Below are 23,679 nucleotides of genomic sequence, written 5' to 3'. Positions count from 1 at the left end.
GGCACTTATATATACCATCAAGATAGAAAATCAATATATAAAAATCAGTAGCACCTATATATCCCAACAGCAAACAATCTCAAAAATAAATCAAGAAAACAATGCCATTTACAAGAGCAACAAAGAATATAAAAGACTTAGGAATGTATTTATCCCAGAAAATGATAGATCTTTACCAGAAAAACTATAAAACACTAATGAAAGAAACTGAACAGGACACAATAAAAAGAACATGAATTGAAAGAATCAGTATTGCTAAAAGAGTCAAACTATCTATCCAAAGCAATCTATAGATTCAGTGCAATCTCTATCAAAAAACCAATGACATTTTTTCCCAGAAATAGGAGAAACAATCGTAAAATTTGTATGGAACCACAAAAGACCCCAAATTACCAAAACAATTCTGTGCAAAAAGAACAAAGCTGGAGACATCAAACTACTTAGATTTCAAAATTTACCCCAAAACTATAATATTTAAAGCAGCATCATACTGGCATAAGAAACAGACGCATAATCATTTTTGACAAAGGTACCAAGTAGGTACAATGAGGAAAGGACAGCATCTGTGATTAGCAGTGCTGCTCCCATGGTGCTGGATAACTATATGCAGAAGAATGGAACTGGACCCATATCTCTCAACATATACAAAATAAAGTCAAAATAGATTAATGTCTTAAATCTAAGAACCAACACTCTGAAAGTAGAAGAAAACACTAGGGAAGTGCTCCAGAACATTGGTCTGGGAAAGATTTTTTTTTTTTTGTATAAGACCTTAAAAGCACAAGCAACCAAATCAAAAATAGACAAATGGGATTACGTCAGCTAAAACGTTTTTGTACAGCACATGAAACAATCAACAAAGTGAAGAAACAACCCATAAAATGGGAGAAAATATTTGCAAACTACCCATCTTACAAGGGACAAATAAGCAGAATATGTAAGGAACTCAAACAACTCATTTACAAAAAAAAAACCCACAATAAATAATCGAATTTAATAATGAGCAAAAGATATGAATAGACATTTCTCCAAAGAAGACATACAAATGGTCAACAGGTGTATGAACAGATGCTCAACATCACTAATCATCGAAGATATGCAAATCAAAACAACAATGAGAGGACTGCTCTGCCTATGGGGTAGCCACACTCTATTCATTTAATTTTCTGGAAAAATAAAACCTATGAGAGATATTATCTTATCCCAGTTAAAATTACTTTTATCCAAACAACAGGCAATAATGGATGCTGGCAAGAATGTGGAAAAAGGGGAACCCTCATATGCTATTGATGGGAGTGTAAATTAGTACAACCACTAGAAGGTCAGCATGGAGGTTCCTTACCAAACTAAAAATAGAGCTACCATATAAACCAACAATTCCACTACTGGGTATCTATCCAAAAGAAAGAAAATTAATATATTGAAAAGATATTTGCACTCCTATGTTTATTAAAGCACTATTCACAATAGTCAAAATATGCAGTCAACCCAAGTGTGCAACAATAAATGGATAAAGAAAATGTGGTTTATATACAAAATGAAGTATAATTCGGCCATAAAAAGAATGAGATTTTGTCATTTGTGGCAACATGGATGAACCCAGAGTTAAGTGAATCATGTTAAGTGAAATAAGCAAGGCAGAAAAGACAACTATACCATGTTCTCACTGATATGTTGGAGCTAAAACAATGGATCTCATGAAGAAACAGAGTAGATCTGTGGCTACCAGAGGCTGGGAAGTGTACAGAGTAGGGGAGTATGAAAAGACATTGATTGATGAATATGAATATATGATTTTAGTTAGTTTTTTTAACCTTTTTTTTTTTCTGTGACAGGGTCTTGCTCTGTTGCTCAGGCTGGATCACAGTAGTGCTATCATGGCTCATTGCAGCCTCAACCTCTGGGGCTCAAACAACCCTCCCACTTTAATCTCAACACCAGCCCATAAAAGCAGCCAGAAGGCATGCCATACCCTGCAGAGCCACAGAGGCAGAGCTGCCCAAGACCATGGGAACCCACCTCTTGTATCAGCATGACCTGGAAACAAGACATGGAGGCAAAGGAGATCATTCTGGAGCTTTAAGATTTGACTGCCCTGCTGGATTTTGAACTTGCATGGGCCTTTGGCCTTTAGCCTTTTTGTTTTGGCCAATGTCTCCCATTTGGAGTGGCTGTATTTACCCAATGCTTGTACCCACATTGTATCTAGGAAGTAACTAACTTTCCTTGGTTTTACAGGCTCATAGGTGGAAGGGACTTGCCTTGTCTCAGACCAGACGTTGCCCATTTCAGCTAATGCTGAAATGAGTTAAGACTGTGAGACTGTTAGAAAGGCATGATTGGTTTTGAAATTCTGAGAACATAAGATTAGGGAGGGGCCAGGGGTGGAATGATATGCTTTGGCTGTGTCCCTACCCAAATCTCATCTCCAATTGTAACTCCCACAATTCCCACATGTGAGAGAATTCAACCAGTAAGAGGTGATTGAATTATGGGGGCAAGTTTTTCCTGTGCTGTTCTCATGATAGTGAATGAGTCTCACAAGATTTGATGGTTTTAAAAATGGGAGTTTCCCTGCATAAGCTCACTCTTGGCCTGCCACCATTTATGAAAGATGTGACTTGCTCCTCCTTGCCTTCTGCCATGATAGTGAGGCCTCCCCAGCCATGTGGAACTGTAAGTCCATTAAACCTCTTTTTCCTCTCAGTCTTGGGTATGTCCTTATCAGCAGTGTGAAAACAGACTAATACAGTTGTTCTGTCATGAGTTGCTGTAATGGCTTGAGTTGGTTGGCCTCCAGCCAGGAGGTGGCGCTTTCCAGATAGCACCAGCTGCAGTAGTAAAAGGGGGATATAAGCTTGCCCTGTGTTGGCCAGGATAAGTATTCAGGTTTCTCAGACAATAGACAGGGCCATAGAGCTCCCAAGAGTTCTTTTTTTTTCTTTGGTATTTGGCTACCCGGGAAGGTAGAGAAAGAGTAGCAGGGGGCAGGGTTATGCAGGTCTCAGCTCAGACTCCTTGAGGCTTGCTGCAGCCACTGTGGGGTTTGGGGAAGTGGTTCACAGGCCAGTGGAATTATGTTCCAAGGGGGGATTATGGCTACCTCTGCTGTATATATATTGTCAGGGAAGTGGGAGAAAGTCAGCAGTGACAGACCTCACTCAGCTCCTAGGCACCAGCAAGGCCAGTCTCACTCCCCACCCCTCCATGTGTGCCCTGCTAACAGCACCATGTTTATATCCAGGCAGCCAGCACACAGGGCTGAGATCTTGCCTTTGACTACAAGCCTCTGTGTTGAGAGAGCAAGCAGGGCTTTCTGGACTTGCCCCTTCCTACCTGCCCACACCACAGGCTGTGGCTTCTGTGCTCATATCCGTGCTTTTCATTTGCCCCTCTGGATTCTGCTCAGGATAATTCGTGGTCAGTTGAAATTATTACAAAGTTCAACTAGAAGCTTTCTTTACCCTGTGGCCCCTCCCCAATTCTACTTACTGGCTGCCTTCCTCACAAACCCCTGTGAGATAAAGCCAGAGATTGCTTCCTGGGCTTCAGCTGGGGACTGAGGGCTTACAGGACACTTCCCACTGCTTCTTCTATGGTTATATTTTGCTCAGCTCCCTAAATCCATTTCAGCTCTAGGTAAGGTTAAATCCGCTCATGATCTGGATTTTCAGGTTGCCAGTGGGAATACATGCTTAGAGGCAGACTTTTCCTGTGTCTCATCCTTTGGGAACTCACAGTTTTTCAGCTGTGTCACAGAGTTTGCAGCAGCAAGCCACTTCTTTCAAAGGGTCTGTGAATTCTATCAGTTTTCCTGGTATGTTCCTGCAGTGAATCTTGGAGCAAAAGTTCACGATGTGGCTCTCTACATGCTGTCCGTTCATCCAAGTGGGAACGGCATGTTAGTCTGGTCTCCTATCAGCTACTCTGGCACCTGGCTAATTTTTATTTTATTTTCTTTTAGAGATGAGATCTCACTCTATTGCCCAGGTTGGTCTCAAATTCCTAAGCTCCAGCAATCTACCTGCCTCAGCCTCCTGAAGTGCTAGGATTGTAGGTATGAGCCACCCACTCACAAATATATGGTTTTATACAACAAATAATACATAGTGTTGGACAGATAAGTAGGGTGACTGTAGTTTACAACATTCTATTGTACATTTCAAAAAGAAGAGAATTATTTGAATTTCTTGCTTAAAGACAAATATTTAAGGTGATGGATATATCAAGTTCACCAATTTGATCTTTACAAATTATATGAATGTATTATCACATGTACCCCAAAACTATGTACATCTATTATGCATCAAGAACAATGTTTTAAAAATTTTTAATGATGGCTCTTTCAACTCTCACTCCCAGAATTAAGTCAGTTTTGATGTCCAGTAAATCCTATCTCTGTGCTTCTCAGAAATATTACCTCCTCCCTATTCCTGTTGTCCCTGCTTGGTTTGTTCATTCAGCATTTTTAGTCTAATTCCTGCCCTGGCCTCATGACAGGTTTTTGTTTTCCTGGACTCCCATTCTGCTTCAATCAATTCTATTCTATCCCTTAACCTGAATGATCTCTATAAAAATTACCCTCATCATGAATATCCTGTGTTCAAAATCTTGAGAAGTTTTCTGTAGAATAAAGTCCAAACACTTTCATATTGAATAGAAGTTTGGTCCAGTGTACCTTCTGTCACTCCTGAAGGCATATTTGATGCTCCAGCCATACTGCGACTCACAACATAGTTCCTGAATGTGCCTCATTGTTTTTTCCTTCTCTGTAACTGTGCAAAAGTTCTGTTCTTGTGCCTGAAATGCCTTTTGAAAATCCTGTCTCTAGTCATTCTTTGAGACATTGCTGACATGTTATTCAGTGGAAACTTCTTTTCTACTGTCCACGTGAGGCAGAGAGCTAGATGTTCCCAGTTCTATGCTCCAACAGTAACATGCTTGAACCTTAACAAAGGCACTCAACTCCCTGTCTTGCAATTGTGCATAGAGCTGGCTATCCCAGTAAATTAAGTGCTGGTTAAATAAAGCAGCTATGTATTATACACTTTTGAATCCACAGCAACAAGAGGCATTTGGTAAATATGACTCAGCAAATAAACATATAAACATATTACATATGCAGTATCAGAAAAAAAAATCATTGGAGCATTTTGCCCTCCTAACATACAACTCTTGTTATGTTGGCTCTCTGTCTTTTTGAGAAAACATTACCTAATACTTTGCTAAAAGAAAAACTTTAGAAAAATCAAATTTAACAAAGTTTGTTGAAGCAAAGAATGACTCATGAATCGGGCAGCACTCAGAACCAGAAGAGGCTCAGAGAGCTCTGCTCTGTAACAGCGGAGAATGATTATTTACAAACAGAACAGGGGACTAAAGGGCACAAATAGCTTGACTGGGATACAGCTAGACATTGCCTTGTTTGAACATGGTCTGATCAGTTGGCTGCCTATAGTTGGCTGAAACTCAGCTGCTTAGGATTGGCTTCAGTTTTGTCATAATCTTAAGTTAGGTTTTCAGTTTGTTTATATATGAAGTTAGGTTCCAGTTCATTAATAAAGGAACTCAAGGAAAGGAGACAGACTTGGACCTAATTTAATTTAACAACACACATCAGCAATGGCACAACACAGCCAAGACAAATCCCTGAGGCTACAGAAGAGCAAATATTCTAAGACAGGCATAATATATAAAGCAGGTTAGTTGTAGGAAAAAATACAAGGAAGATTAGTAAGGTCACTGTTTTATATTTAAGTCTCCTATAAACATTTTTTAGGAGGTATTATTCATCACTCTTACTCCTATATGAGAGCAAACTAGTTTCTCAGCTTGCTATTTGTGGAACTGATGGACTCTGTGGAGAGATTCTTACAGCATGCATCTTTATCCATTGTGCCCTTATAACCATGGGGATTTGCTTCTTTTTGGCCCGAAAGTGGAAGATTATTTCTTGGGTATGTGCTTATATGGCTGTGTATTGAATAGGGGAGCAGAGAGGAGGAACACTGGTGCTTGGCATGCCATGAGAACCTCTGAATCTGCTGTTTCCAGCACTGGTTTTCCCCTAATGGAGAACAGTCAGTGGCAGACACTGAAGGAAGCAGAGGCAATATAATTGCAGTGTTCCTGTGCACACAGAGGTACTTCTGTGCCCAGGAGACAGCCGTCACCACTAGGAGAGAAGAGGCTGTTTGCCTTCCAGTTCTACTGCAGACCACAGGGACCAGACAGAACAATAGGCACAAAGTCATAGAACTAAAAGTAAAATTAGTGCTCCACAGTCACAACATGTGTATTTGTTTATGAGAAAGAGGGTGAAATTAATTAGTAAACATCAATGCACAATAGAGTGGTTTTGCCATACTTTATCCATCTTCATCATTTTTTTTGTCTTCCCAGGATTAGGGGAATATCTTCTCTGTTTCTTTATTGCTATTTCTAATTCATCTTCAGTTTGTCTACTCTCATAGTTCCTTCACTAAAAATGAATTAGAAATTACAAAATCTATAGATTATTCATTTTCAACCAAATCATGGTTTGAAACAAACCATTGTCCTGAGCAGCTTCCTAAATTTTAATCAGAATACATTTGGTCAAGTTGGAGTCAGTGAAATTCTGTTGCACAATTGGTTTGAGGACTAACAGTGACTCACTGGAAGCCCTCCTCATGGTCCCTGGTGAAGCATGTTGATGCCCAGTGGATACATGAGCTAAGCAGCATTGGCACCGGCAGAAGGCAGTGGCAGTAATCAACACGGACTCACAGAGAGAAAAACAAAACTAAGGAACAGGAGCAGGCTTGTTCTTGTCCAGAAAACCCTCAGGGGATGCCCCAAAATATCTGAGGTAGTCTATACTGAAAAAGGTGATATTCTTATTTTCTTTTTCTCATACCATATGGTTTGTATTTGAGGCAAGTTTGGTAGATACTCTGCAGGGCTCTTTTTCAGAAAGCAAGAAAAACATGTCATTAAAGGTACTAAAACCTGAAGTATTTTTTCTTTCTTCCACAATCTTTCAGTCTGTATGATGCTTTGTATTTGCTATTTAATATCATTTCTATTTGCTGTTTAATATCATTTAATTAAAAAATAAAACATTTGCATTGTTTGTATGAATTTTATCATTCTTCCTTATACAATGCTAGTTTTAAAGGCAAATATAAGAATTTATAGTAGAATCAGGAATATTATACTATATATATATATATGGCTTGTTCTTGGCAGAAAATCCGTATAAAATTAATCAACGTTGGAATGAGAAAGCATGGTCCCTCAGAGCTTCTTGCACACCCAGCCTATTTAGCAAGAGTAACAAAAGATCAAAGGAACAGATTAGAATGATTCCAGAGAAAAAGCCATATATCAGAACAACCTAAATGTCCTTCAACTGAAGAAGAGACAAACTGTGGTAGTTTCATGCAATGGAATATTACTTGCCAGTAAAATGGAACAAACTCCTGATATGGGCATCACAAATGTGAATCTCAAAAACATTATGTTGAGCAAATAAAACCAGATACACAAAAAAGCAGATACTGTATGAGTACATTTTTTATGAGGTTCTGAAACAGGAAAACTCAAGCTGTGATGATAGATGTTATCACAGATACTGGCTTCTTTGGAGTTGAAGGATGCCTAGACAACCATCTGAGGAAACATTCTAGGATGCTGAGAGTGATCGATCTAGTCTTGACTGGGCTGAAAGCTATGTGGGCATATGCTTTTATCAAAGCTCATCAAACAATACATTTAGGATCTCTCAATTTCACTCTATATAAATAATAAGCAGATTAAAAGTAAGTTACTTTGTATTTCTCTTTCCAAAAATAATCCGTTATCTTGTACCTTTTCTCTCCTAAGTAAATTTTAAAATCAGATTGTCAAATGCCAAAAGAATTATGTTGGGATTGGCAGAAAAAAGCATTCAATTGGTGCATTTATTTAGGAGAAAAGACGTTGTTACTATACTAAGTAATCCCCATTATTATATTTCTTGCTATTAAGAATTTCTTACATGAGTTTCATTAAAGTTCTTGCTATACAAAATTCTCACATTGTTCTTAGATTTGCTTCTAAATTATTTACTGATTGGCTTATTTTCTTATGTAAACTGATTTCCCCCATTTGAACTTCTTATTAATTCTTAATGGCTAATAAGTTGCTGATTTTTTTAATCTGGCCACCTCATTAAATTAGAGTTATTAGTTCTCACAGTTTTTCAGTGGATCTCTGAATTTTCTACATAGCCAGTTTTAATATCTTCCAATGGTGACAATTTTTTCCTAACATTATATATTACTTTATTTTCTTGCATGAGCTAAAATGACTACAATATTAAATAGTGCAGTATTAAATAGCAATGGTATCCTTGTTGTATTTATGGGAATATTTTTATTATTTCACTATTAAGATATGCACTCCGTGTATCAAACAAACATCAGGTTAGAAAATTTCCTTTTATTTCTGGAAAAAATTGTTTTTCTTTTTTCATATTGATTTAATTAAATTGACTGACAAATTGTTTTGGTGACTATCAGGATGCTTCTATTTTTCTTATCCCTTCAAACGTTACTGTAATTATCTATATTAACAAACATGTTAATGTTGAAATTTATTAATTAAATATATTGATTGCAAAAATAATCTCTACTGTTGATAATATATTAGTCTTTTAATACGTGGATGACTTCTATTTGTTAATTTTTTTTAGAAATTGTAAAGGAATCTTTATACTTTAGGTTGCTATTTGATTTCCCATTTTTTTCCTAAAATTATGTCTGGCTTTGATGTCAGGGTTATGCTCTGGCTCTGGAAAGCTGCCAATTCTCTTCTATTTTTGAGAAGTTGGAATAATGTAAGAAGATTTGCCACAATTTGTCTATAGGATTATCTAGGCGTTGTAACTTTGTTAAAGGTTACCTCCTTTTCAATTTCCCTTATGATTATTGGCCTATAGGAGCTTTTAATATTTACTCTTCTTCTTCTTCTATTACCAGGAAATCTTTCATCTCCATTTTCAAATCTATAGGAATGTAGTTGTAAGGAGTATGATTATGTCTTTTTCTCATTTATAATAATATTCATTTTGTTTTTTGAATTCTTTTTCCAGAAAGTTTTGCTAATGTTAGTCTAATTTATTTGTCTTTTTGAAGAACAACTTTTTGGTTTTATTCTTCAACTTTATGTTTATTTTTTAATCTCACAAAATTCTGCTTTACCTATATATTTCCTTCTACTTTTATTTTTTTTTAACTTATTGAACTGAAAGTCTAGACACATATTGTCAGTCGATTTTAATCCAAGGAATGTATTCTAAGATTACAGATTTTCCCTTGAATAGTATTTTGGCTGCATCCCATGAGTTTTGAAAGGGTTATTCATTTTTAGAATACATATTTTGATTTCTTCTTCACCTCAAAATTTTTTCGGAAGATTGCATTTACATTTTCAAGTGACAGGATGGGGGAACGTTATCACTTTATTATTAATGCATACTTTCATCACTTTGTGGTCACACACAGAATGAGAATTTTATTATTCACCACTGCAAGATTTATATTGCCTTGTGATGTGGAGAGTTTCTATAACTGTCTCATCATGTTTGAATAAATGTGTATTATTCATTTTTTATAAACATACTTACATATGTAAATTAATTAAGTTTTTTATATTTTTTATCATTTTCATTTTTGTTTTTTTGATCTGTAAAATATATGGAGTAAAATCTTTCACAATTACTTTTTGTGAAAATCTCCTTGGGTTTCAAGCAGTTTTTACTTTAATATTTCAAAGTTATGTAATGAAGTTAATACATATTTATGGCTACTTATATAGTCTTGGTAGATTTTTAACTCTCATCAACATAAAATATAATTTTCATTGTACCTGTTTTCTTCATTTTGTTTGCCCAACATACGTTTTATTCCCTTTCAAATATTCTGCATATTTTAGAAGCAACTCTTGTAAATATTACATATTTATTGTTTTTTATTTACCCTCTCACATTTACCACGTTTTAAGTACCTCTGACTTCTTTTATTCCTTAGAAATTTGGTGTTTTTTTCTTCTGAAGTTTCTCTCTGGAATGGGTTCTCTTTGTTCCATTTTTTAAACCCATTTGTAGATTTTGTTGATAGACAATTTTCTATGGATCTCACCACACATTTATGCACATTTTATGAACAAGGACAATCCCTTTATTCCATCCTTTAAAGGATGTCTATATGGTGAACATCCTAAGATGATACAGATAGTATCTCTCTCTAGAGCCAAGGGCAGCTTTGATTGCCACCTTAGAGAGTAGAGATTGTGCTTCCCTCTTGAGCAAACTGTAGGCACATTTACTTCCCATTATGAAAGAATTGGGTATATTAAGCTCATGATTTCTCTTTTGTGATGCAATCCATTGTATGTACTTCTGCAATATGTCATCTGGTCCCCCTCTTCATGGCAGCATCTGGGAACTGGAGCTCAGGTACCCCAGAGCAAATATGAAGATGTTTATTTGACTTGCTTTGAATAATGAGGTCCTTTGTCTCTGAGTAATGAGTTTTGTGTCTCCTACCAGCATCTATGAAACTGTGACAGGCCAGTTTGTTAGCTTGCAAATAAGGTAACATCTGAGATGCTTCACAGTTTATGACAGCTTGTACCTGCAATCTTCTTGTAGCACTAATCCCGTTGGAACATTCCTCAACAACAGGTGTGGCCATTGTCTATAAGGCCACTCTTGTGACTAATGGGGACATCTTGAGTATATTCTCTCCAGATTGAATGCCCATTAGCACCACCAGATCTTCTTAGGTTAGCATCAAGATGGACTGCAAGAGTATGTGTGAACTTGAAAGTGTGAATTGGCAGAAATGGGAAAGTTCAGAAACATTAAGAGAGAGACAGCACTGGAGAGGGTAAGGCAGGAGGTGATGATTCCACACCAGAAGCTGAATATACCATCAGAGCAGCAGTGGCCTTGTGGCACACTAAGAGCCCTGGAGCCTGGACACCTTGAAGTCTCTACATTTTCCAAGCTAACCAGGAGTCAGAGGGCTCCAGAAGAGGGCAAGTGCCCAAATCCAGCCCTGGTTTGGTTTCTCATCTTAGGCATGGGCATAATAACTGATTTGGACCTGAATGAAAATCCATGCTGAAATCCAAATCCAGGCCTCCTGTATGGCTTGAAAGACCCATGGTTTATGGTTATATTAGTGAGCTAATAATAACTTTAAATCTAATTAGAGAGTCTTTGGTGTGAGAAGGGCAGCCTGGGTTCTGCTTAGTGTAGAAAATGAAGCAGATAATAGTGGAAGAACAGAAATGTAAGCTGAGTATGAGTAAGACAAAAAGCAAAACCCTAAATTATTGGCTAAAAGAAAAGCCAGCCCTGTATCTGTCCATGTGGCACAGACCAAGCCAAGAGGTTCTGAGAGAAAATCACCTGGACCAGCAAATCCTGACTCACTGCTTTTCCTCAGAGGTAGATAGCCCACCAAAGTGCTAGTGCCCAACCCAGGGGTCCACACCAGAGCCTAAGCATTAAGAGGAAATGCCTGGCACCCAGCTCTGGCTGATGCTAAGGGAAGCTATCTTGCTTGAAGCTCATGAAAAAGCAGTGATTAGCAAAGACTGGTACCATTAACCAGCACTGGATTGGCTGAGCATTCCATGGCTCAGTGGCACTGTAGGTTTCCATGTTGATGTGTTCTAAGGCTCTGAAACGCATCCCGACAAGTGCAGGCTCTCCCTCTGTGCTTTTCTGTTCCCTGTGCTTACACTGCTACTTGTGTGGGTGCTAAATGGCTCTGCTGGTTTCTAAGCCTACTAGATTGCAGGATAAAAGCTGAAAGACATCAAGGATTAGAGCAACTGAACAAATCATTGGTACAAATTATGAGGAATGAAATGAACCTCTCTCTTGCTGTCTCTGGAAGCAAATATTGGAAGACTTCTTCAATGTAGCAGTTGCTTACTCTGAGATGTATGAACACAATGTCTGTAACCTTTGCCTTTAGAATGCCTGACTTAAACTTGGCTTTAGCCACTTTGGGCTAAAGAATAGGGGCTGAGAAGGCTGGATGTAGTGGTACCTGCCTATAATCCCAGTACTTTTGGAGTCAGAAGCAGGAGGATTGCTTGAAGCCAGGAGTTAGAGACCAGCCTGAACAACATAGCAAGACTCTGTCTCTAAAAAAAAAATTAGAATAATTTTTTAAATAAATAAAAAATAAAAGAAGAACAGGGGCCAGGGAATCATGGTAAATTGCTAATGATGATCGTTAGAAAAGGCATCCATAAAAATGAAGAGGTAGATTGAGACAGTACATAAACTCTAATTACTTCTTTTTTTCATTACTGTAGCCATCACTATTGGATCTGTGGGGCTGGACCTCATTGCCCATCTGAGAAAATGGTAAGCTCTGGGCAGGATACAATAACTACTCCAAAGCTTGAGCTTACTTTTCCTCCAAGATGGCTCAAAAAAATCCTCTCTCATTTCAGACTTGCCACTGCAGGGGTGAAAGCAGAGATGATGAGGGTGCTTGGTGATTGCTCCATACTCGTAGGAGACAGAAGAAGGCACCTGAAATGTAAACTTTATTAATGCTTTTAAAGCAGGATATTTCCCTCCTTCACAGGACTTGTGACAGGGGTACCTGGTTTATTCAGTCCACCACTCTCAACTCCTCAAGGGAAGGAGTGCGGGAGTAAACAAGGAAAGAACTGGAGTGCCTGAGCACTGGAACTGGCCAGCCACTTTGATGCTGGTGAGATCAAACTTCACTAGCTCAGATCCTCTGCATTCCACCCCTCATAGGAGGGAGCACACAGGTGAGTGGGTGCAGGAGCCAGAGTGAGTGCTTTTGGGCACTCGCAGAAGCAAACTCCATGTAGGCCATGCAGCAGTGTCTAGGTGGGGGTGCCTGTGACCCTTAAAGCACCTAAGGGCATGTTATAGTGATCTTTTAGTTTTGCCATCCATGGATGCTTGAGTGTTAACAGCTCAGTGGGCCCTCTGCCCTTTAGCATGAGGCAGCTGCCCTCCACCAGAAAGGGCAAAGGGCCAGTGTGACAGCCTTCTGTATCCGCACTCATGGCTCCTGAGCTCTTGTCTGGCATCCAGGAAAAATGGGGTCGCATGAATAACTGAAAGATGGTAAATGTGGGTTATTTTATTGTGATGAAAGTGGCTCTCGGCAGGAAGGGAGCTGAAAAAGGGATGGGGTGGGTAGGTAATCTTCCCCTGAAGTCCAGTCATCTCTAGCTGGATTATTCTCTAAAGTTATGCCATTAAGCTGCCCTCTGAATTCAAGACACTTCTCTCCAATGTCCAGCTGTGGTCCTGTTTACCAGCTGAGTCTTAGATTTTTATAGACACAGGAGTGGGTGGGCAGAGCCATGCATGGTTTAGGAAAAGGCAACATTTGAATAGGAAAACAGAAATATGAGTTCTCACTTTGTGCCAGGGTTTCAGGCTTTTTGGCTTACAGATGGAGTTTTGCCAGGGACCTACCTTTTTTGCCTAGAATTTCTCTGCCCCTGTCCTGATTATTATGCCAAAATCTCCCTACAGTATTCAAAATTTCCAATATTTGGATTCATGTATCTACAAAGTATTTTTAAGTTTGAATTTATTTCAGAACAGAAAGGGGACATTTTTCAAAGGGAGTGTATAACCGTGATCAGAAATGAGCTGAAAAAAATTGTAAAGAACAGAGGCACAAATTTCTTTTTTTTTCTAGTTGTGTTTAATTGTTTGGGTTTGATTTGCAGGAGAATAGGACTGCCTCTGCTTCAAATGTAGTTGTTTTCCATATTTTTCTCATTTGATATGATCTTGGGAAAAAACTATAGTTATCCCTTAAGAGAGACAAACAATTCACGTCATGAAAATGGGCTGTATAAAACTGCAATAAATACATATTCAAAGGCATAAATATATGGTAACACATTGCAGCTGAAAATCAAATATGTGGTAGGATTTCCCTAGGGATAGAAACAGACTGCATCAAAAGCAATTTACCCTTTCCCTAAAGGCCTCAAATGTCCCACATTCTCAATTCACACATCTTGCCTTCTGGACCACTTTTGACATTAAGAATTGGTAATATTTTCATGTGTTCTTGTTTTCAAATCACGGTGTCACTTCTAGGCAGGCGGGTACAAATCCATATCTCTTAGAGTAACAGCTATTGCCTCACTTTCTCTAAATGGCCAAGACAGTAATTTACATCTTTCTTCTCAGGGTGTGCAGAATAGATTTCATCTCCCACTCCAAATGAAGTTTTATCTTTCTGTCCACAGTGACACTCAGAGGAAAGCTAAGATCACTTTGTTTTTCATGTTTTTCTCAAACATAAATCTTACCAATACCTTTAAAAATACAACTCACATAACAAAACAATTCTTTTGGAATAACTCTGTGTTACAAGCTCTATAATCTTTCAAACACCAAATTCTAGGAAATTCCAGTTTAGATGAGGGCTAGAGATGAAGAAAGCAAAGAAGAACAAAGACCTTTGTACCAATAAGGCAAAGGACTTCAGTCTGCAGCTTAGTAGGATCTTGTTAAGAATTTATCCTTTCAGTGGCTCCTGCATCTCTTCCTCTGATATCCTGTTTTTTGCCTGAACACTAAGCTACCCAGATTTCAATTAAGTAAGATAATTATGTGTTTGCCTTTCCCGCTGTATTAATCTATTCTCATACTGCTAGAAAGAACTACCTGAGACTGGGTAATTTATGAAAAAAAAGAGGTTTAATTGGCTCAGAGCTTCACACGCTATATAGGAAACATGGCTGGGAGGCCTCAGCAAACTTACAGTCATGGTAGAAGGCAAAGGGGAAGGAAGCATGTCTTCACGGCGGAGCAGGAGAAAGAGGGAAGAGTCCCGAGGGGAAGCGCTACACATTTTCAAACAACCAGATCTCATGAGAAGTCTATCATAAGAACAGCAACGGGGGAGTCCACCTCCATGATTCAATCACCTCCAACCAGGCCCCTCTTTTAACACATAGGGATTACAATTCGACATGAGATGTGGGTGGGGACCCAGAAACAAACCATATCACTCATTAAGAAATAAAGTCCAAGTTTATGCCTGGCTCAAAAATTTCACCTCCTTGGCTGGATCATAAGGTTGTACTGAACACTGAATGAAGTCATTTAAGTAAGACTCTTTTTTTTTTTTTTTTTTTGAGATGGAGTTTTGCTCTTGTTACCCAGGCTGGAGTGCAATGGTGCGATCTCAGCTCACCGCAACCTCTGCCTCCTGGGTTCAGGCAATTCTCCTGCCTCAGCCTCCTGAGTAGCTGGGATTACAGGCACGCACCACCATGCCAGGCTCACAGTGCCACATAGGGGTTAGCCACTGCCATTGGCATCATTATTGCTATTGCTATTATTATTATCCTTTTACTCCCTTGGTTTATAGTGTTTGTTTTCTTAGCTCTTTCTTGTTTCTTTCTATTAGGTACTAACCTTTAAGAACTGACCTAATTTTTCTTTTCTTTGAAATTTTCAGGGGGAGGAAGGAATTCTTCTAAAAGATAATCTGATGTTTTGTTGCATGTGTTCTAAAAAATCACCCCATAGTTTCAGTTTCTCAATATCTCATCATTCCATGAGAAATCAGCCTTATCTCTTCCATGGGAAATATTCATCAATGTATTCAGATAATGACAGATGGATGAATGCTGCAAACAGCTTAAATCTGAGATTAAATGTTTTCTCAAAGAAATGGAGCAGGGAAAAGGTAGTAAAAGTAATCAGTAAGTAGAATAATAATTATGCCTAAAAACATCCTGTTGCTTAAGTAACAAAAGAAAGAAAATTCTACACTTCGTTGAGAAGAATTTCTGTTGAATAAAACTTAATAAGCTAATGGGAAACTGATCTGAAAGTCAGGAAAAAGTTCACTCCAAAAAGATAGAATGCATTACATTCTACCTATTTGAAGAAAATACCTATGGAATGAATTGAAATATAGTCCACTTAGTCTTCATGCTGTTATTTAGGAAAGAATCTGGAGCAGATGTGAGTGCCAGGTGACAATCTTATGTATCAGTTCATTGCACCACCTTTAAATTCAGAGAGTCACTGATTCTACTAGTTTCTACTTATTGTCTCCACCTTTTAATAACCAAAGTTGGACAGGCTACTTAACTTCCCTGTGCCTACGCATCCTCATCCATAAGAAAGAGAATAATAGAATTTACCTTACAAAGCCAATTTGAAAATAAAATGTAATAATGCATATGAGTTGAGGAGAGCAGTGTCTGTCCTATCATAAATAATAAATATTATCTATTACTATTCCAGGGCTCCTTTTCAGTTTTGTGAAAATAATTAGATGTTTTAGGAGCATGAAATTACTAGCTTTCCAGCTAAAATATTCTCAAATCTACAAAATATAGAGCTATATACACATAAAACCAGCTTTTAAAAAGTCAGTCATAGAGACTTAGATTCAGACTTTCCTTTGTTTTTTTCTTTCTTTAATTAGATCTTGGGTTCAGAGTTGAATTAATCACTCTCCTCAGATCGTGGCCCACTAAGACTTTACCAGGTCCCTCTCTTGTCTCATTTAATTTTTATTTTCCCCTTTGTTCTTCAACTCTACTCTCCTTCCTTCCCTAGCTATCCAACACACACTCTCATACACACACACACACACACACACAGTAGGTTTATATATGTATATATATATATATATATATATGTATATATATATATATGTATATTTATATATATAAATATAGGTTTGAAAAGATATATGTTGAGTTTTTATGCATGTATGGTTTTTAGTTTACATAGATAAAATTATATTACAGATCTTAATCACCTACATATTTTATTCAACATAATACTTATAAAATCTACTTGTTTCTGTGTATACATCCAGTTCATAGTCTTCAACTGCTGCACAGTGTTCCCTGCAGCCATATATATATATATATATATATATATATATATATGTATATTTACAGGATATACCCTGTAAATCCTCTCTCCCTCTCCCCCCCGCCCCTCTCTCTCTCTCTCTCTCTCTCTCTATATATATATATATATATATATATATATATATATATATGTATATTTACAGGATATACCCTGTAAATCCTCTCTCCCTCTCCCCACCACCTCTCTCTCTCTCTCTCTCTCTCTCTCTCTCTCTATATATATATATATATATATATATATATATATATATGTATATTTACAGGATATACCCTGTAAATCCTCTCTCACTCTCTCTCTCTCTCTCTCTCTCTCTCTCTCTCTCTATATATATATATATATATATATATATATATATATATATAATGGGAAACTGATCTGAAAGTCAGGAAAAAGTTATATATAGAGAGGGGCTGGGGATTTACAGGGTATATTTGAAATACTTATTTCAAAATAGATTTAAATTTTGCAAATAGCTTTTTTATGGTCTCTTATCCACATGTTGACCACATTGTTATCATTGAGCAGAAGATCTTATTTTTATCTAGCCCAATCATCTATTATTTTTCTTTATGGTTTATGTTTTGGAGTTGTTATATAAGCAGCACTCTCTGCATCTCCAGCCAAAGTCACAAAAAATTTTACATTTTCTTTCAATAGCTTTTCAAAATGAGCGAAGACAGGCGCTAGTTATAGTAGCAAGGACAGATTTTAGTCAGTAATACTATTGCAATAGGGAAGAGGATCCAGTGTGATCCAAACTCAACTTTGTCAAAACAGCAGGCTGAAGATTTTTGAAGGGCTTGGGTATACTAAGGAAAAGGCACTGAGGGGTATGCAGGAGAGTTAGACTGTGGGAGTAGGACACCTGGATTTGATAGCTTGTGCTTCTCAGGAGGAAAAACACACTTCTCCCATATTTATGATAGGATGCAGTGGTGCACCTTGAAGCAAGGCATCTGGCTTAGCCTATTTGTGTTACTATAACAGAATACCTGAGACTGGGCAATTTATAAATAATAGAAATTTATACTCTCATAGTTCTAGAGACTGGGAAGCCCAAAATCAAAGCACCAGCATCTGGTGTGGGCCTTGTTACTATATCTTCACATGGCAGAAGGCAGAAAGAAGATTAAAAGAGGAACTCTGTGTCTTCATAGGAAGAAGAGAAAAAGAAAGCAAACCCATTCTCACAAGCCCTTTTATAAAGTCATTAATCCTTCCATTAAGGTGGAGCCCCATGAACCGAACACTGGCCAAAAGGCCGCGCCTCCCAACGCTGTTGCACTGGGGATTGATACGGTTTGAATGTTTGTCCTCTCCAAATCTCATGTTGAAATGTAATCCCCAATGCTGAAGGGCATGTGTGGATCATGGGGAAGGATCCATCATGAATGTTTTGTAGCCATCCTCATGGTAATGAGGGAGTTATTGTTATATGATTTCAAGCAAGAGCTGGTTGTTTAGAAGAGTCTAGCATCTTTCTTCCACGGCCTCTCTCGCCATGTGACATGTCTGTTCTCCTTTTGCCTTCTGCCATGAGTTAAACCTTTCTGAGATCTCACTAGAAGCCAAGCAGATGCCTGTGCCATGCTTGTACAGATTGCAGAACCATAAGCCAAATAATCCTCTTTTCTTTATAAATTACCCAGTCTCAGGTATTCCTTTATAGCAACTCAAAATGGACTAACACAGGCATTAAGTTTCCAGCACATGAATTTCAGAGGAGATAAAAACATTCAAACTATAGCAGCACCCATGAAAGTTAGGCCTTTATCCTCCCACAGGATTGAGAGACGGAGCTAGAATTGTCTCCTTAATTGCTTGCCTTTTAAAGAGAGATGGCTCTCAGGTCCATGAGAAAACAGTTTGAATTGATAATTTTATACCTCAAACAGCATAAAAAGAACTTATAGTTATAAGCCTTTTAAAGTAACTGCTTTAGGAGTGGGTTCAGGGCTATTTTTGTTCTCCAGGAAAGCAGAACCATTAGGATAAGCCAGGTAAAAAAAATAATGTTTCAGATCAAGTAGTCAGGCAGAAGTTTCCCCATATATGCTGGAGGGTCAGCCTTTTTGTTTCATTCAGGTCTTCAACTGACTGAACAATGGCCACCCACATTTGAGAAGGCAATCTGCTTTACTTCAACCACAGATTCAAATGCTAATGTTCTGTAAAAAACATCCTCACAGACATGCTCACAATCATTCTGAAAAACACCGTCACAGATATGCTCACAATGATTTTCAATCAAATATCTGGGTACTCCATGGCCCAATTAAGTTCACACGTACAATTAAGTATCCCAGGAGCCTGCCTGCCTGTCGCGAGGTTTTGGCTGTAACAAACTAAATGCTCGGTGGCATCGCACTTTCTCAGGAAGGCATTCTAAGGGACTGGAATCATCCTAGAGACAGTCTTATACCATTTGAAGCCATGTTAGAGTTTGATCATCCTTTAGTGCAGTGGTTTGGACAGAGTTGTTATGTTTAAAGAGTTCTGGAGTTCTCACGTTGTAGAGTTTGTTTTTACATTAATTTATCTGGAGTTTATTTTTGTATATTCTAAAATGTGACCATGCAACAGAGAGGAAGTCCCACCTTACCTGGTTCTGATATGCATGATATTCCATTAATGTGGTATAGTTAAAGAACACATCTCCCCACAACACAGGTGCAATGTCCGTTACCATAGTATATTAATTATGAGTAATTCCACTAAGCACGAAACTTCACTGCCACCTTTTCAGTAGGTCACTGAGCAATCGCATCGCTTCTTTTAAGGTTGGTCTGTGATTAGCCACTACACATCTATTACTTAGTTCACACACAGACACAAAGGATGTACTTTTGATGTCTTCTTGTTTCCCAGTGATAAACCCATGTTATAATGTGCAAAAATGGGCAATCAAAAGAGGAATTGGGCAACAAAAATAACAGTGCAGCAAAGAAATGGAAAATGGTCATGATAGAAGTAAAATTCAAATTGAACATAAACGGAATTACAGAAGAAATAACTTACCATGAAAACGTTGAAACTGCCACTCTTCCAGAGAGTAGATATCCTGCCAGGGGAACTTAGTGAAGGCGAGCCTATGGGCATAAACGAGAAAAGTATTTGTGACAAAAAGGTTGCAGATATCCCAGGGGAAGTGTTGAAAGTGCCAAAGATAAACTGTTGAAAGCGGATTTAAACTTAACAAAGAGTATAACAATTCCCTAAGGCATAGAAAAAGATGCTTGCTTTGATATATATACAATATATTATCTTTATTTATTTATTTATATGTGTATATATGAATGATGTGTGTGTGTGCATGTGTGTGTGTGTGTGTGTGTGTGTCACATAGTATACAACGAGAAGACAAAATTATTCTTGGTAAGTTCTTTTTTGAAAAAAGTTTTAATTCTCAATTTTCTAATGTTTTAAATTAGTCAACTAAGTAAATATTAATGTTACTTAAAATTTCACATACATTTTGACACTGTTTACAATGTTTTGAGAACCATTTTTAAAGGTTACAGAACAATCTTAATTTTTCTCACTGATTATTAAAAGTACTTTATATAGTTTCATTTTCCTAATCCCACACTACCATACAAAGCAAAAGCTGACTCTGTGTGTGCATGTGTGTCTGTTTGTTTAACATACATAATACTTACACATTCTTTTGAGATTCCAAATTATATTATTCAAGTCTTTGCTGATATCTGTTTGCTTGACCTGTCAATCTCTAAGAGAGGCATATTAAAGTTTGAACTGAAATTTTTGTTTCCCATTATTGTTATCTAGCACTCCACTTTAAGACTATGTTATTATTACTTTATGTTATATTCCCTTTCGGGTTTTTTATACAGGTTTTTACTTTTCTTGTTTCCTTCAAATCTCATTTGTCCTTTTATATTTCCATCTCTTTGTTTCGTCGTCTTCGTGCCTTGTTTAAGAGTTCTTCAATCTGATTTTCTAACTCTTTACTTTGTTCTTTTTTTGTTGTTGTTCTAGACAGGATCTTGTTCTGTCACCCAGGCGAGAGTGCAGTGGCACGATCATGGCTCACTGCAGGCTCAGCCTGGGCTCAAGCGATCCTCCCACCTCAGCCTCCTGAGCAGCTGGGACCACAGGCATGCACCACCACATCCGGCTCATTTTTGTATCTGCTGTAGAGACTATGTTGTCCAAACTGGTCTTGAACTCCTGGGCTCAAGCAATCCATTCACCGTGACCTCCCAAAGTACTGGAAAAACAGGCATGAGCCACTGCACCCAGCCCAGTTTGTTCTTCAGCTATGCCACACTGCTATTTAATATGTCTGCTGAATTATTTCAACTAAAATATTCATATATCCAATATCTCCAATTGGTTTTTCTCTACAGGTGCTTATTCCTGTTTCATACTTCTCATACTGCTCTGTTTGGAGGAATATTTACTAGACTAGTCTTAAAATCTTGTTCTGTCTTGTCCTTTTATTCTAATTCAACTTGTTTCATTGTTTAATTTGCTGTCTTTCTTTCTGTTACAATGCTTGTAACTATCCACTGTCTATTTTTCTTGGGAAAGTCATCTGAGTTTCAATAGTATCAGCTATTGAAAACCTAGAGAAGAGTCTGTGCCTGTCCTGGTCAGAAAAGGGAGTAAGTACAGCAACATAGACTCTGTTCTTCACTACCACTGGGTGAATCTGAATCCCAAACCTCAGTGAACCTCTCTGTATCCACACACTCCTTTCCAAGAGTTGCCTTCCTAAATACAGTCTCTTGCCCACAGACAGATGTTTGGAAGGCAATGGGAGAGGAAAGCTGCTCAGGGCCTGAACTACCCCACTGGACCTGTCTCGCCAGCTCTAGAATCACCTCGGTGTTATGCCACACCAACACCTCACAATCCTTCTGATGTGCTTCTGTTGTTTTCCACTTACATTAAGGACACAGCACACCACGCTCAACCCAGAGCAATGTGTGTTATTGCCAGTGGATTTCTACACATTTCCATGAATTTCCTGAATGGATCTGTGGTAATGAGAAGAGAGGCTTTTTAATTTTTTAATCTCCATAATCAATAGGATGGCTAATTTTCTATTTTCTTCCAGCTAAATTTAACCTAGTAATATATGAACACCTTTCCATAAGTGTCAGTGTAAGAGATAAAAAGAAAGCTGTGTTCACAGAATTGTCTTCAGAGCAAGTGGAGGGCAATTATAACATGAATACTGCAAAAGGGGAAAGGCAAGTAGTCCCTTCACATCTCTGGCTATTTTTTTTTTGGTGGGGGTGGGGGCAGCTTTTTTTTTTTTTTTTTTTTTTGGTGGCTTCTCCTTCATTTCAAGAGTTTGCTCTTCTCACTCTATATTTTCTCTTCAGATGTATTTAATCGTTACTTTTTTAAAAAATTGTTACTTAGTTAATGGATCCAAAAGAGAAATTTTAATACAATGTCACATTGAGAAGGTCTTAAGATTCTTGGGATAAGGTAAGGAGCCAGCAATTTTGGAAGCAGCTTGAGACTTCCAAAGATATGCAAAGGGATAGAAAGAAGACCTGCGAGTTAGAAGGAAAGACTTCCCAAGGGTGCCAGAGGATTATAACCATTTCTTATCTTTTACCTGCTTTCTGTACTATTTTGACTAATGGGTTTCTTCAGCCCAGCACAGTGATCTAAGCTCGAGCTCATATATAGATCTGCCTGTTTAAGACATCTTTGCTGAAGATCTCAAACAGGACCGGATTCATGGGCATGCAGCCATCACAAGGGACTCAGGCTGGCTTCATCTTGAAATTCAAACAATAGCCTGTAAATGATTCAGCCAGTCCTCATCTCAAAGTGATGTTAACTATGACATGCCCACATCAACTTTCTCCCCTAGAACTTCTCCTTTTCCAATGTCCCCCAGGTCAACAAAGGACAGCTTTTCATCCAGATGCCCTTACCAGCAATCAGGACTAATCCTCTTTGGTCCCCGCCTATTCCTCATATTACAGACCATTAACATTCAGGAATTCTGAATTTTAGTTCCTAAGCAACTCTATGCATCTGCTTCTTTGCTACCACCTACGTTAAATGAACTTTCTCTCCTGTGTAAACTGCAGTAACTCCATACCTGATGTCCTCACCTGTACTCGAAGTCCCCTGTTCCGTGCTCCTACATTCTCTTCCCTGTAGGTGCAGTGATCAGTAGTCTTTCAGACCAAGAGGTTTGCAGGCTAAAGGGAATGTAAAAGACAAAGAACACTGTAAAATGAGATAGTGTGGAATACATACTAGATAGATGAATAAATCATATGCTGTAGCACCTGAAAGGAAGACATCTCTAATTGTGACTAACGAGGGGGAGGGTTCATTTAAGGGAGGATTTTTTGGCTGTTGTTATTTTATCCTTTTAAAATTTATTCTTCTAAGTATATGCATTTGTAACGTAGTATAGAGATTGTGGAAAACAGTTTTCACCTATATTCATCAGCTTATGAATTATTTGACACCTAACCCGAAACTCATATAGACCTAAGAAAGATATACTGTGGTCAGACTAGAAAGCCAAAAGCATCAAAATAATAAAGAAAAACTATCTGAGAAGACACCATGAAGAGGGGGCTACTGTCAAAAATGGATGCTGATAAAAAGCTTAATCAAAAGCCGACAAAGGCATCACAATCACAGTGTAAATATGATTATATTCATGCCACGGTTGTGTAAAGATTTAAAAGTTGAGAGAATTGGCTTTGGAA

The 23,679-nt window shown here is 37.9% G+C and overlaps 1 long non-coding RNA gene across 3 annotated transcripts in view; it reads right to left on the bottom strand.

The window, feature by feature from the left end:
• Positions 1-23,679, bottom strand: part of LOC118151523 (uncharacterized) — a 231,745-nt gene that overhangs the window by 166,968 nt on the left and 41,098 nt on the right. For all 3 annotated transcript variants that reach the window (XR_004739886.3, XR_013526387.1, XR_013526383.1), the window contains 2 exons: positions 23,068-23,157; positions 19,982-20,052 (listed from right to left, as the gene is read on the bottom strand). This is a non-coding gene — a long non-coding RNA (uncharacterized LOC118151523). The remainder of the gene's footprint in view (positions 1-19,981; positions 20,053-23,067; positions 23,158-23,679) is intronic.

Source organism: Callithrix jacchus, chromosome 1 (assembly GCF_049354715.1).
Source record: "Callithrix jacchus isolate 240 chromosome 1, calJac240_pri, whole genome shotgun sequence".
Taxonomy (NCBI): Eukaryota; Metazoa; Chordata; class Mammalia; order Primates; family Cebidae; genus Callithrix; species Callithrix jacchus.
Note: the sequence above shows the minus strand (reverse complement) of the source record. Positions and strands in the feature narration are given on the sequence as shown.